We start from the raw sequence: 15,369 nt of genomic DNA on the forward strand, positions 1-15,369 counted from the left end.
GGCCGCTGCACTCCAGTCTGGGCGACAGAGTGAGACTCCAACTCAAAAAAAGAAAAAAAAGAAAAAATACATAGCTGCCTGGATGTGATATCCTAGTGAAAATTTATTTGTGAACATAAATATGAATTGTGTATAATTTTGACATGTCACGAAATAGTATTCTTTAAAAAAAAATTCTAATCACCCAAAAATATGTTAAAAAAATTTTTAGCTGACAGGTTGTATGCGAAGCACCAGACATATAGTTTGGCAATTCCAGATGTAGACTCTGTATAGTTCTTGCTTCTCAAAGTGCAGTCCTACAATCAGCAACATAATCTGCAAGTTTATTGAAATGCTGAATTTCAGGCTTCCCCCACCTACTATTTTAGCATGTAAGTGGAAGGTATTTGAACATTTGGTTCATGCCTCTTTTTTAAGGCAGTTCTTCAACTGTGTTAAAGTGTGATTACAGTGAGGACAGTGTTTTATGGGCCTCAGTAGGGCTGTTTAAAGAGAATTATCCTTCCCTTTTCTTGAGTTAGCTCTCAAGAGGCATCCAGTTACAAACCTAACAGCATATTCTGTTCCCTGAGAAAGCCTGATTATTCTTGATTTGGTACATCTCATTTTAGACTGCTGTGAAACTGTCAAGTTAGTTAGGTTTTGTGTTTTTAAGTGAACAAGAAAAAAAGGAAATATAGCCATAGATTGCATAAATCATAACATAAACTATTTTTTGAATCCACAGAGTAAAGCCAAGAGTGTTTAGTATCCATTCAAAAAGAGAATACTTTTTAGTCCACTCAGCTGCTATCATTGAACTTTATGATGTGCTCTTAGTGCTACAATACTGTTTTCATAGCCCCCATGGCACTTTGTGACTACAGTGAGGACAGTGTTTTATGAGACTCAATAGGGCTGAGATAAAGAAGCTCCTATGCTTTCTTGGTTGTTCTCTTGTGGCCCTGCCAAAAGGCATATGACACAGTAACTCTTTGGTCTTGAAAATCAGAGGATGAACTAAATTTAGAAATTTCTGATAATGGGCTTCAATCACCACTGTAAATTAATTGCAACATTGAAACCATCCCCACAGCATGCAATTTTAACTTGATTCTTCACTTAACTCATGAAGACACTCCCTAGAGATAGTGTCAATTAGAAAAGCAAAATTTCTAATGTGAGCGCATATACAATATTTTTCTTAGAACTTTGTGTTTATGAGGGGAGACCCCCCAAAAACAGGATTTATTTATTTTAAAAATTGTGTATTTATTCTTACATGTTTAAACTTTAGTCACCTTCAAAGTACTCTCCATTTGATGCAATACACCTATTGAGTGGAAACACTGCTCAAAACGGTGCTTATGCTGTTTTTTGTTTCACTTCTTCCACATCAGCAAAATATTAACCTTTCAGGGCTTTTTTCATTCAGGAAAAAAAAAAAATCACTCACGGCAAGATCAGGTGAATAGGGAGGGTAGGGCATGGGGGTCATGCCGTTTTTGGTCAAAAACTGCTGAATACTCAGCGTGGTGTGGGCAGGTGCATTTTCATGGTGGACGAACCAGTCACCTCTTTGCCACACTCGGGTGTTTCTTCTGCAAGTCGTGATGCAACCTTCTCAAAACTTCCAGATAAAAACTTTTGAGGCTGGTGCAGTGGCTCATGCCTGTAATCCCAGAATTTCAGGAGGTGGAAGTGAGAAGATTGCCTGAGTCTAGGGGCTCAAGACCAGCCTGGGCAACGTGGCAAGACCTTGTCTCTACAATAAATCAAAAAAGTAACCGGGTGTGGTGGTGTACTCCTGGACTTCCAGCTACTTGGAGGACTGAGGCAGGAGGATTGCCTGAGCCCAGCAGGTTGAGACTACAGTAACCGTGAGTGTGCCACTGCACTCCAGCCTGGGTAACAGAGTGAGACTCCCACTCAAATAAAGCAAAACCAAACAAACAACAAAACTCTGATTGTCCATTTGATCTGGAGGAACAAATTCCAGGTACTACAAGGGGCCTACCCTTCAAAAGATAATTTCATTTTGGGGGAGTGCCCCCTCATACATATAAAGTTACTTGTTTTTGTGTTTAATAACATAAGGTTAGCCGGGCTTGGTGGCTCAGCCTGTAATCCTGCGCTTTGGGAGGCTGAGGTGAGTGGATTGCCTGAGCCTGCGGGTTCGAGACCCATCTGGGCAACTTGGCGAGACCTCATCTCTACAATAAATCAAAAAAATTAGCCAGGTGTGGTAGCGCGCGCCTGTAGTTCTAGCTACTTGGAAGGCTGAGGTGGAAGGATCACCGGAGCCCAGCAGGTCGAGGCTACAGTGTCCGGGAGAGGCCACTGCACTCCAGTCTGGATGACAGAGTAAGACTCCAACTCAAAAAAAATAATAATAATAACATAAGGTTGTTATCTTTACCAATTTAATTGCCATACCTTGTTTCATAAAGTTTTTATATTAAAATTTATCCATTCTAATTATGGATTTTAACTTGTCTATTTTCCATTTTTAAAAAAGTTTAAGAATTTGTGTGTATGTGTCTAATACATATACTCTGTACCAGGCACTGTCTGTATTAGGCACAAGGAATATGAACATAAGATAGTATACTTGCCTAGCATGGAGGACCTATTAGTATTTATGGGAAAAATATACTAACAGATAAAATTGAGGTATAGGCCTAGTGTTCTGGAAGCACAGAGGATAAATGACTAGTTTTACTGTATGATGAAAACTAGTTAACCTAGTTTAAAAAAAGTAGGAAAGTCATTCAGAGGGGCTTAAAATGTACAAAATCAAAAAGATTCAAGAGATAGCTTCATTGACTTGTTATAGCTAAAACATGGGTTGTTTGGATAGGAGTTGCAGAGATTAAAACCACAGAGTTAAATAGGACCTGTGTTTTAAGGGCCCTATGTATGGTGATAAATGATTTGATCTTTGCCTTAAAATAATAAGCTGTGTAGAGTCATCAGAAATCTTCAAATGGGAAAGTGACATGGATTGTTTTAGAAAGATAACTGGTAATAATATTGCAGAGGATAGACTTACGGAGGGCAGTGAGTGTGAGCCAGGGAGGGGGCTATTAAAGACAGAAAATCAGTAAGATGGTTGTTGAAATAATCTAAGATGATGAGAATGTAAATAAGACAGTTTATTGGGGAGAAGGCAGATATAAAGTTGTTTCAGGCCTTGAGACATAGGAGTTATCGCTAAAGAGTCTATGAAAAGATGTGTGACACTATTAACCATAAGGAAAACGCATTTTTAAAATTTTAAACTACAATAAGATACCACTACGTGCATACTGGAATGACTACAAATTTTTAAAACATCTAAACTGTCAATAATAAGGGTTAACATGAATACAGAGCACCTGAAACTCTTATGCATTATTGTAAGAATGCAAAATGGTAAAGTTACTCTGGAAAACAGTTTAGTGCTTTTTTATAAAGTTACAAAAATACCCATACCATATGACCTAGCAATCCCATACTAAGTGTTTACCCTAGAAAAAGAAAAACTTAGGTTTACACCGAAAAAAGTACACAAATGTATAGCTTTACTCACAAGGACCAAAAACTGGAAACAACGTAAATCTCCTTCAACAGGTGAATGGATAAACAAACTGCCGTACATCTGTACAACTGGGATGCTCCTCAGCAATGACTTATGTTGCTACTTGCAGCAATTCATGAATAAATCCCTATGACATTATGCCAAGTGACGTAGGTCCATCTCAAAAGGTTACATTATGTGTGATTCTATTTATGTGACATTTTCAAAGAGTCCAAACCATATGGACAGGCAACAGATCCGAGATTGCTGTGGATTAGGGCTGGAGGCAGGACTTGACTACAAGGGCAGGCAGCACAGGAAGCTTCTGGATGTGGTGGAATTGTTCTATGTCCTGGTTATGGTAGTGGCCACACAAGTGTGTGCACATGTTAAATAGGGCCAAACAACAAAAAGTGTCCATCTTAGTGTGGATGAATTTAAAAATTAAATTAGAAGCTGGGGTTTCGAGATCAGATGGCCAGGGTTTGAATCCCAGCTCTCCAACATACTAGGAGTATGATCTTGTCAAGTCACTTCACCTGCCTGAATCTGTTTCCGCTAAACACCTAGGTTTTGGGGGATTAAACATGGAACCCCCAGCTCAGTGGATTGGCCCATACCAAGTGCCCGATAATTGTTAGCTATTTGTAAAATAGGATTAAGGAGAGGAAAAAACTAGAATGATGCTCAAGCATTCTCAAGGATGGTACTTTAATTAGAGTGGGACTTTCAGGAGTAAGACCAGGTTTGGGGAAGCAGAAAATAGTGAGTTCAGTTTTGACTATATTGAGTTGGTGAGATTTCTGTCCAGGGGAGATGTCTATAGCAGCTTAATGTATGGTTTTAGATTTCAGGAGATCTGAGATGGTGAATCATCGTTGTGTGGTTGAATGTGAAGGCCGCAAACTCTGCCCTAAAGGACCAATGTCTTTCTGGTTTAGCTACTTTGAAAGAAACTGGCAAAAACTTGTGCAGAGGAAACTAACCAGCATAATTGTAAAACAAAGGAAGTCAGGTCAGTTTGGAGAAAGAGGGACACTTCCAGCAGATCTTATTGAAATTTCTCTTACTGTGTGAAACTTCAAACATTCTCATTTTCTGAGATATAACTTCCAGTGGAGTCTCTTTTTTAAAAAATCATCTTTAGAAATCTCCAGAAATTGAAATTTTTTCATATAAATAAGGTCATAATTATAATTGTTCTTAGTTTGGTACAATTCTAAACATTTATCAGTCTCTCTTACTTGTCGGAAAAGATAGGAAAGTTTTAAATAAGAAAGCAAAGAGGACCAGGCTTCAGTATCAAGTATAGATAACATTCCAAATGGAATCTCCTAACAATTCACAGAAGCAATTTTGTACTTTTCAATGTTTGGAAACCTTCATGTAACTTTTTTTTGTAATCTAGTACAGCACACATCATAAGTGGCACTTCTGCCTCTTAAATTCAGAGGCATTTAATGTTGCAAACAACATTAAAATGACAGTGCCACCTAAAAGAAGAAACGCCTTTTATTTTTGTGCTGTATATTGTACTGTATCAGAATTATATTAATGACACCCTGTGGGATGTTATAGATCATGGTTTTTTCATACTTAAAAAAATAATTTTGAAGAAAGGAGAAAAACAGCAATTTATTCCCATATTTCTTAGATATTTTTTAAACCATGTTTAAAAAATAAGATTCAACTTTCCAAAAAATAACAAACCCCCCAAAAATAATTGGGAAAAGAATTTTGATGTTTTTTTCCTGGACCTTTATATCTTTAACCTTGAATAGTCACCACCTTTTGAATACTCTGAAACATTGAAAGCTCTGTTAAAAAAAATAAATCTCTTCTTATTAAGTGAGGTATAACATGTGAAGAAAAATGATACACAGCAAATCCTCCTTTTTTATAAAGGATTAAGCAAAGTTTTTGTTCCCCCCACCCACCCCAAAGGACAAAATTGATGCATTTGCCTAAATGGTCATCACTTTTGTAGGTTTGAAGTTGTTTTACTGCTTTCACAGCTGTTTGGCAAGTTTTCTAGCAGACAATGGTGATGGGGAGCGGAGCGCAGTTACATCTGGTTTCTCTTTGTAGAATGACTGAAAAGTTGATATTTAGTGGTTTTCTTGAGACAGCAATTCATCTGGAGAAGAGTAACTTTTTTAGTACCTAAATTAGCTTGCTGTGATTCATATGCATACGTTTTGGCTTCTTGCTTAAAAAAGAAAGAGTAAAGAAAATTGTCTACCCTGAAACTACATAGCACAGATAACCCTGTGACCTCTGGCGCTGGGTAAAGATTTACAGTACTTGTGGAGCCTCACTCCACATGCCTGACTGAAAAGGACCCTAAATAAAGCAAGGCCCCTGTGGAGATGGGCAAAATAAGCAGGGCAAGGAAGTTCCTTTATTTCAAGTGGCTATGTTACTGCTGCTGCTGTTGTTTTTAACCAGTCTATAAAGTGAAATACCAGTTGTGATGTGTTTCCAGTTTGGGGGTCTGGTGTCAGCTAAATTTGGGTTCTCAGAGTACAGTCAGGAATACTCTGGGCATAGTGCCCTTTCCTGTCTTTCTTGCAGTCAGCAAATATCCCCTCCTGCTGGCTCCCTCAAATTAAATTCCCATTTGAAATATCTGGATAGTTTTTGTTGTTGTTTTGTTTTTAAGGGAAGCAAAACAGCACAAACTTTTGTAGAAATAGGCATGATCAAAAGATAGGGGAGAGGGAATCATAAATTACTTATCTTTTTATCTGGTAAGAGATTAAATTTTTCTTCAGATATAAAACAAAAAAAGCACATGAGAGCAAAATTAGTTTCTCTGACTCCAGAAGAAAAAAAATTTTAAACTTGGTTCCAAATGACATGTCAAATTAAAACCTTTAAAGAAAATTTCATAATTTACTATCTAATGATACCCAGATCTATTTCATAATTATTTAGCTAATATCTCTATATTGAATCTCTAACTTTTTAGAGTCTCTTTTAAAAATTCCTTATAAAATATATTTCATGTACATTTAAAAATCCCAATATTTTTACAACACATTGTGTTTATCTTTTGAAGTTTATTTACTAAACTGATCTTACTATTTTATTTTCTATTTCCTTTCTATAAATGTTAATAAAACCTCAAATAAAAGTTTCTTTGGTCTTAGGAAGACGCACATAGTTCTTGATAGGCTCTTGATTGTTTTATAGGCCCAAACTTTCAAATGGTATTTTTACAAATGAAGAAAAAACTTCAGTAAACTTTTTCCTTCTATTTTTGGTAGTCTGTAAGCATAGTAAAATGCTTGACATGAATTGCAAACAGCATCTCCTTAGAGAAGGAAGAACTCTTGTAGAAAATTAAATCAATACTGTCCATTAATCATACTGCATGTCAACCCTTAGACTACTCTGGAAGTTTCTGGTGAATGTAAAGAATCTTTAGATGTGTGAGGTCCTTAAAGATCTAACTAAGTTAAAGGAAAGTAGGTTTTAAAAAAAAAAAATGAAACCATTAGCACATGAAAGAAACTTCAGGGAGGATAGAAAAAAACATTTGTTGTATAGCAGTAATGCAGTAATTACTTTTGTGTTTGTTTTTTTTTTTTTGCTTTTGGCTTAAACTTTGTCCTTAAAAAATGAATGAAATTATGCAAATGAATTAATGCAAATGAAATTTTAATCTTTGTTCTAATTACACACTCTGGACTGGAGAGGAGCTGCAAGACAGGCTACTTCTGGAGTAGGAAAATATTTTTTATCTTAGCCTTTTAACATATTTATTTTCTAGCATACATAATATATTAGACAGTCACACATATATTATAAATATAGGTATATATAATGAGTTTATATGCTAGAAAAAATTATTAATGGAGAGTGAAATAAAAATTGGAGACCATTGTTCTAAAACAATCAATCTGTTGTTTCTAAGTGGACTACCCAGTTATGAAATGTTACAGTCTAGAGAAGGAAATGGATATTAATCAAATCACCACATAATGTATAATTACACATTTTAGCAAGTGTTGTGATATAAAAGCATAAGAGTGAAAGAGCCATGTAATAGTGGCTACTCAATAGTCTATGGGGAGGGGTTAGAGTAGGTTTCCCTGAGAAGCTGAAGGGTAATAGCACCCTCCTGGGATAATGAAATAATGAAAGAAGGCATGCTGTACACTATAGTCATCAAAACAGGCTAAATATTGGTACCTCTTCCTATCTAAACAACCTGACATCAGTTGGTTTGGATAAGCTAGTGTGATCCCACAAGAACTCTCTAATGTAATTCTGACATAGTTTATTGAATTTGTACATATTTTTCTATTCCATTTTGAGATATGTAAAATCGTGAAAGATTTTGCTTAACATCCCAGAAACCGCAGGCTGTGTAAAATGTCAGCCTCTTGAATTAGCCAGGATAGCTGACTCCACCAACATTTATCTTGGTTTATCCTAGAAACTAGAAACTCTAGTAGTTGCCTCAGCTGAGCGTTATGGTAGCATCTGAGCTTTCTCAGTATGTCAGGATGTTAATAACTTATGAAACCTGTGCAGACAGTACGTTTTGCCTGATTATCACAGTTGATACATCTTCCTTGGTAGATTGTGTAAATATATCTAATGGGGTCATTATTTCAAATTTATGTATCTCCTGCTTCCTTCTAAGAAAGATTTGATGCGACAATACAGAAACAAAGTTTAACAAAATAAAAAACAAATAGGTGAGATAAGCCCAGTGTTGGTAAGGGTTTAAGGTTAAACATACTCATACTAAAGGTGGGAATGTTAATTAACATACAGCTTTTCTAGAGATAATTGGGCAATACCAAAAAAGGGAGGAGACTTATAAAATGCATATTAGTTTATCCAGAAATTCCATTAATAGAGATCTATTATGAGAAAATAATGAAACATGCACAGATATATATTTAATCACAAGAATGTTCACTGTAGTGTTCAGGGTTATTTTTAATTAGAAAAGCTGGAGAAAGTCTAAGTATTTAGCTTATTTAGCTTCTGAGGTTTAATAAAATGAACTATGGGACATCTGTACAATTTGGATAAATATGGACATTGAAAAAGATGTTTTAGAATAATAATTAATAGCACAAATAGCTCATGGTATATTAATTTTTAAAAACCAGGTTATAAAATATAGAAATATTGAATATGTGTGCATATAGATAGTAAAAGGAACAAAAAAACATAACCTAACATTCACATTGTTTATCTCTGGGGGCAGATATTAAAGACCTTTTATTTTCATTTCTTTGTTTTTTGCTTGTTTGAATTTTATAAATTTTCCATAATAAACATGTATTTGATCATAATGGGAAAAAAAAACCAGTAACAACATATTTTTAAATTGAATATACCTAGATGAAGAAATTGGAGCAAAGATAAATAAAGGTTGGAAAAATCAGTGAAACTAAGATTATGTTTTTACTGCATGCCATAAGGTCCTATTGCTAGAAATGGCTTATAAATTTAGTTGTGACCTTTCTTGCAGTCAAAGCACACAACAAACATTGTTAGTCATGAGACACAGGATCTTTTAGAAGAAAGCTGTAATATAATAATTAAATTCCCAAGGTAAGCTATCTTCAGGAGTACTTTTTATGCTAAAAACTATTAGAGATTCTCTATGAATCTATGTATTAAAATAATTTTAACTTATGCTTGACAATGAATTAAGATAATAAAGATATACAAAGAAAATTCCTGTGATTTCTAAGATCACTTAACAAGTTATAGGATTTTGGATGACCTAGAGATATTAGTGAAGGAAACAATTAAAATTTTACTTGAACTTTCACCTTTCTCCATCTGGATGGCCAAGTATGATTCTTAGTATATTCTCCTTTCTTGAATAGTTACACTTTCACCCTTTTTATAAAATGACCTTTTGTCTCAGAAGAAAAATCATAGCAGATGGGTTTCAATTCTGACCCTACAAAACAATAGAAACTACATTTAAAGCCTCTGTAAACCTTAAGCAATAAGGAGACACTTCAAAAAACCCGTTTTTTCCCTGCACACATCTCCATTCTGAGAAATTATAGTGATTGTTTTAATTGTATTAATTCTTTGTTCCATGTTGACTCAATTGAATATTTGTATGACCTGATTCTTGGTATTTTCTGTTCCCATGCAGTGTACATTTTACAAATTGATATTCTAGTGTGAATCAGAAATTTTAAAAAATAAATCTGTATTTGCATTGTTTACATACAAAGTCCCAGATATTTTTACAAATCTCACAATAAGTCTGAAAACATGTTGATATTCTCTCCTTTTTATTGCCTTCAGTGTCAAACAATTGATCGATACAAACATTCATAATGGTATATATATATATACATATATACATGTATATATATATACATATATATACACATATATATATAAAACTTGGTATTGATAGGGAGAGAGATAAAATTGACCACCACTAAGAAAATTATGCTATTCTGAGTTAATAAAACTTTTGCAACTATAATGTTTCTCTTCGGCAAGTAACCTAACAAATAAAACAAACATGGATTTAAGTTTTGTTTCCCCTCATAAAATACCCTGGGCTAAAGTCATAATTTAACCCATATAGTATTCTTGCCCAAAATGTTTAGCCTGAATCTAATAATGAGGAAACAAGGAGATAAATCCAGATTGTAAGACTTTCAACAAAACAACTAGACTGGCTTCTTTAAGAATGCCATCCTCAAGGAAGGCAGGAAAAGAGCAAGAGTCAGTTTCAGATGGAGACATGATGTGGAGTGGGTGATGCTCACTTGGATTCTCAGTGGGGAAAAAAGTTACAAAGAACATTACTGGGACAATTTTGGAAATTTAAACACAGAGTATAGTCTAGATAAGTTTTATCATTGTGAAATTTATTGGGCATAATGATGATAGTGTGGTTGTTTAAGAGAGCATCCCTGTTTTTAGGGGAAACTTGTCCAGGTATTTAGGTGTGATGTGAAGCATCACGATAATTCAATAAAAGAAAAGGTGTGTAGGTGTATGTACACTTGCACACATGCATAAAAACAAGAGAACAAGCAAATATGTCAAAATGTTTAAAAAATAATTTTAAAAGATTAAAAATGCCATGTACTCTGTTTTTAGTCTTTAACTAGTACCTCCAAATTAGACAATGATTTTAGGCACCAGATTAAAACAGCAACACATCTGAAATTACTACTTATATAAAACAATTCTCTAGGACTATATAAAACAATTCTCTAGGACTGTAGGGATATTTAAAGTTGTATCAATCAGCATATAAATTTGCCTATTAAGAAATTCAGACCAGGTACCGTGGCTCAAGCCTATAATCCCAGCACTTTGGGCGGCCGAGGCGAGAGAATTGCCTGAGCCCTCGGGTTCGAGAGCTGCCTGGGAAACATGGTGAGACCTCGTCTCTACAATATATTAAAAAATTAGCTGGGCGTGGTGGCACACGCCTGTAGTTCTGGCTACTTGGAAGACTGAGACTGAAGGACAGCAGGAGCCCAGCAGACTGATGCTGGGGTGGCCATGAGCGTGCCACTGAACTTCAGCCTGGGCGACAGAGTGAGACTCCAACTCAAAAAAAAAAAAAGAAAGAAAGAAAGAAAGAAATTCAGACAGAAAATCAGTGTCTTATTCATACTGTCCAGTAGCCCTTCCAATTAAGCTTACTTGAGGAACCAAAAACTAGCTGGGTGGATAATACAAAAATATTTTGACCTGAAATTATTTTCTTAAAACAAGTATTTTATTCATGAAATGTTTATAGTAATATATTTCAGATTGAATATAAGAAGCCTAAGGTCTGTTGAATATTTTAACAGATCCTTTTGGTTTAACTCTGTATGCTCACAGTGTTTGAGATTCTCTGTCATATGTGTTGAAAACCATTTTAAGATCTCTTGAACACCTTTCAGTAGCCCAAAGATCTTAATTGTCTTTTAATACCTGAAAGACTCAAGATGTATATGAAATTTGAGTAGACTGTTTATAGCTAGTTAACACATTAACCTGCATTTGCATGCATTAACTCCCAGAATTCTCTTATTTGCTAATATTAAAATCTAATTCAGAGTGATGCATTCAGTGAAGTTTAAATAAGTCGTAACACATTTAAATAAAGCATAAATAAATAATCACAGTTTTATCATTATGCTTGATAAAGCTGACATTTCATCACCTTGTATTTCTCACTTGAGAAAACATTTAAGATTGGTTTCAAACTGTCTACCTGCATCTTTCCCATTTTGTAAGCAAGCTTTTAACTGCCGAGGGTTGAGATTTGGAAGGATGGTTATCATACTACAGATGTTTTTGCAATGAAACTCTGCACCTCCGACCAAGTCGCCGTGGTTCAGGAGATGATAGATGGTATTTTCATGTTGCTTCACAAAAGGGTCAAAATGGCATGGCAAGCCCATGACAGTGAAATGGAGAAATGTTAGTTCTGGAAGGAAATTTATTTCATAGCTTCAGGGGAAGTTTGGTTGTCATGAATAGGCTCTCTCTGTCAGTCTATAAAAATATTGTTTGTAAGGCAGTGATGTATGTAAGACAGACCGTGTATGTGTTTTGGCCGACAGAGCAGCTACTTAAACAAATGCTAAGCCAAGTACAGTAGCATGAGTCAAGATTCCACTTTGGATGCTTTTAGAGTAAGCATTGTTCTGGATAGAAATATCAACATAATCAAAGGAATTTATTTTTTATGTAACAACTTTAAATAAACTTATTTTGTAAATTTAATACTCTCTTAGTTGTCCTAAGAGACTCCACACATATCCCTATTGTAACACACTTTTTGTATTAGAACTTAAAATCTTATAATCAGCAATCACTCTATTTTACTCACTTTTAAATAGGAATATATATGTGGACATAGCCATATTAGTATGGGTCACATTTAACTGTTATAAATTTTGGGCTATTTAAGCCACTGCTCTTTTGGAATATTCTTTTTCTCTTTCCTACCCAGAGGAGATATTAGCCCTCAGTATATTTCCATTAATTGATGATGAGATGGGAGAGACCCATCTTACAAAATTGGACCAATGAGATGCCTTCCTTCTGCAGTGATGCACAAAGCGAAAGACTTCCCATTAGAAAAGAATATAAACGATTAAAAACCATGTTTATGGGGGCCTTCAGTATTACTTTCAGATTAGTTCTTCAGTGTTTGGATGTAAATCAGACTGACTTAGAGCAAAATCTGAATAGAAATTTCTAACACTAAGTATTTCTCATCCAGACAACCCAAAGTAGTACATTTGTCAAAAATGAAAAATATTTTAAAAAGAAGTCTTGAAAACCTGATAGGTGTATAATAGTGAAATTACATGATCAAAAAAGAAATAGCATGATCAAAACATTAGTGAGCACAGTGTAATTGGGAAAGTCTTATGCTTATGAATTTTATAAAACAATCTTACTATTTGGGGAAGGTTTTAGAAATAGAGATTATCAACAGGATATACTTATTTTGATAGGAAACTGATTCTCAAATGTCACGTACAAAGAACTTTTTTCTAAATTATCCTAAACCCAGTAGGAGTGGGGACATTTTTACTGAGAATGATGGGTGTTATTTGTCTCCAGGCCCTTCAAGGGGGCAGAACAAAAGAGATTGAGTCATTTCAGGTTTAGACAAACACTCTACCATCAGCTTCCATAAGAACTATATGCAGTGCACACAGAAAAAGTTGAGGGAGTGTAGAATTGCCCACTCCATCTGCCATTCTGTCTGTTTTACACTCTAATAAATACTCTGTATGCTCACACAACAAATTTATAACGTTTTGGCATAGTCATCATTAAAGGAAACTCCTTTACATTTATAAAGCAGACAAAGTGAAAAATGTTTATGGTTAACAGTCCTTTACAGAAATTCAGTTTATAAACAAAATAATGAATTTTAAAATCAGGCTTAAAGTAAAGTTTACATTCTTTCAGCTGAAAACCTATTTTTAAATCAGCATACAAGTACATTCATGTAAGATATAGTCTTAGCCATCATGAATTAACTTTTTCGATTCTAACACGTTTGGTAATACAAGACCAAGAAGTTCTTCTTAGAAGAGATCTGTTCCTCTAATCTCAGTATGGAGAAGCATGGAGAAACACTATAGTCTTACAGCAGTTGGAAATCTTGAAGGCAAATCACATTGTTCAGATGTGATTTGTGTTTTTGTTACTGTGCTTAACCATAGCCTTTTAAAACATAGTCTTTCACTGCTTTCCTTTCCCACCCATCCCCCTCCGCCTTTTTCCTGCTTCTCTGCTGCTGGACCAGACTTGGTCTGGCCCCAGATTCCATGTCAGAGGCCATGACCCGGGTGTCAGAGCAGTCCATACTGCTGGCCTCTTCTCTGAATAATTATATGAGGGGTATTGTGTTGAAGGGACAGGCTTGGGGGCAGTGCAGTCACCCTGGCCAGCCAGACCAAGAAGCTCCCCCGTTGGACGCCGGGGAACAATAGGCCTGAAAAGGCTTGCACAAAACCTTATAGCACAAAAGATTAAATTAAAAGCGGACATTTGGCCAGACATTAGGTTTCATCCTTCAGATCACCTTTCTGACTTATTCTGATCATTTCCTACTTTAATGTCTCCAGACATCTCATAGGCTGACCTTATATCAGCAAATTTTCAGATTGCTGCCCATCTCTGCATATATATTCCAGTTTGACTATTTGTAATGCTGTGAGGCTGTCTTGTGACACTTTGTTGCTAATATGAGCAATGCTTTTCTGTGACAGCATTTAAGAAAATAATTTAAAGTGAACATAGTGGTTTTTAAAATACTTTTTTATTTTCTTGAGGCATTTTATTAGTCCACTACAGAATGCTCATGTTTATAAATTGAACAAATGGCAGGGGACAGTCCTAGTAGATGGGATTGCTTTGTCTTCCTTTGGTCCTAGGTGGATTTTTTGTCTCACCACCTGAGAATTTTCCAGGATGGGAAATCAAACTTTCTAAGTCTTTATCAGAGTTGAATTTTAGAAATGGTGTCAGATATGGACTCACTCCTATGGGAGGAAGTTTTCTCATGGTCCTCACCTCAGGTTTTCTTTATATTTTATCTATCCCTGACCTGTTGGCTCTAGCCTGGCTCTTCTCAAGCTTCTGGAGCTCCACAAACAAACATCAGCTGAAAGAAACAAAGACCTGGTTCTCAAGACTCCAATATTATCTCTTATTGTTTGTCCACAGCCTTTTCAAATAATTGCTTTCTCTTATGCATTTTCCAGGAAACAAACCAGTCTGTTATTATTATATCAAAGAGTCCATAAAGTTTGAATTTTATGTCCATTGGTTTTACAATCTATGTTCATCTCCAGTCAAGGCGCACTTAGTCTTCACGGTGAGGGGAAGGTATCATGTGGAATAAGTGAGCCTACTTGTTTTTGCCTTGTATCAAATAAAGAAGTGTAAGAACAGAACAGTGATCAAACTCCAACAGCATTGGAGTTCTTGAATGTTTTCTCCTTAAAGTAAAATTAATTTACACTTAATGTTGACATTTCCGATTATTCTGCTTTGGTTCTACTAGGTATTTGATTACCTTGAATGTACATATCAATGTCTCCCAATTATTCAGGGCCTGTAACCTAGCTTCTTTCAAAGATAACATAATACCAGAAAGTGGGCAAAAATAGGGGGCTCAGTTACAAAGCTACTCAGTAGGAGAGGATGCTATTCTTCAGAATGTTCTCTTTCTCTCTCTCTCTTTTTTTTTTTTTTTTGAGTAGGAATCTCCCTGTCACCTAAGCTAGAGTGCAGTGGCATGCTCACAGCCACCACAGCTTCTACCTGCTGGGCTCAGGTGATCCTTC

General features: G+C 35.5%; 1 protein-coding gene across 1 annotated transcript in view; it reads left to right on the plus strand.

Annotated features, from left to right (window-relative positions):
* PRTG (protogenin) overlaps positions 1-15,369 on the plus strand; it is a 127,189-nt gene that overhangs the window by 86,264 nt on the left and 25,556 nt on the right. The gene's annotated exons all lie outside the window — the stretch shown is intronic.

The sequence above is a fragment of the Carlito syrichta genome, unplaced genomic scaffold (genome assembly GCF_000164805.1).
Source record: "Carlito syrichta isolate Samal-C Ts95f unplaced genomic scaffold, Tarsius_syrichta-2.0.1 Scaffold306510, whole genome shotgun sequence".
Classification (NCBI taxonomy): domain Eukaryota; kingdom Metazoa; phylum Chordata; class Mammalia; order Primates; family Tarsiidae; genus Carlito; species Carlito syrichta.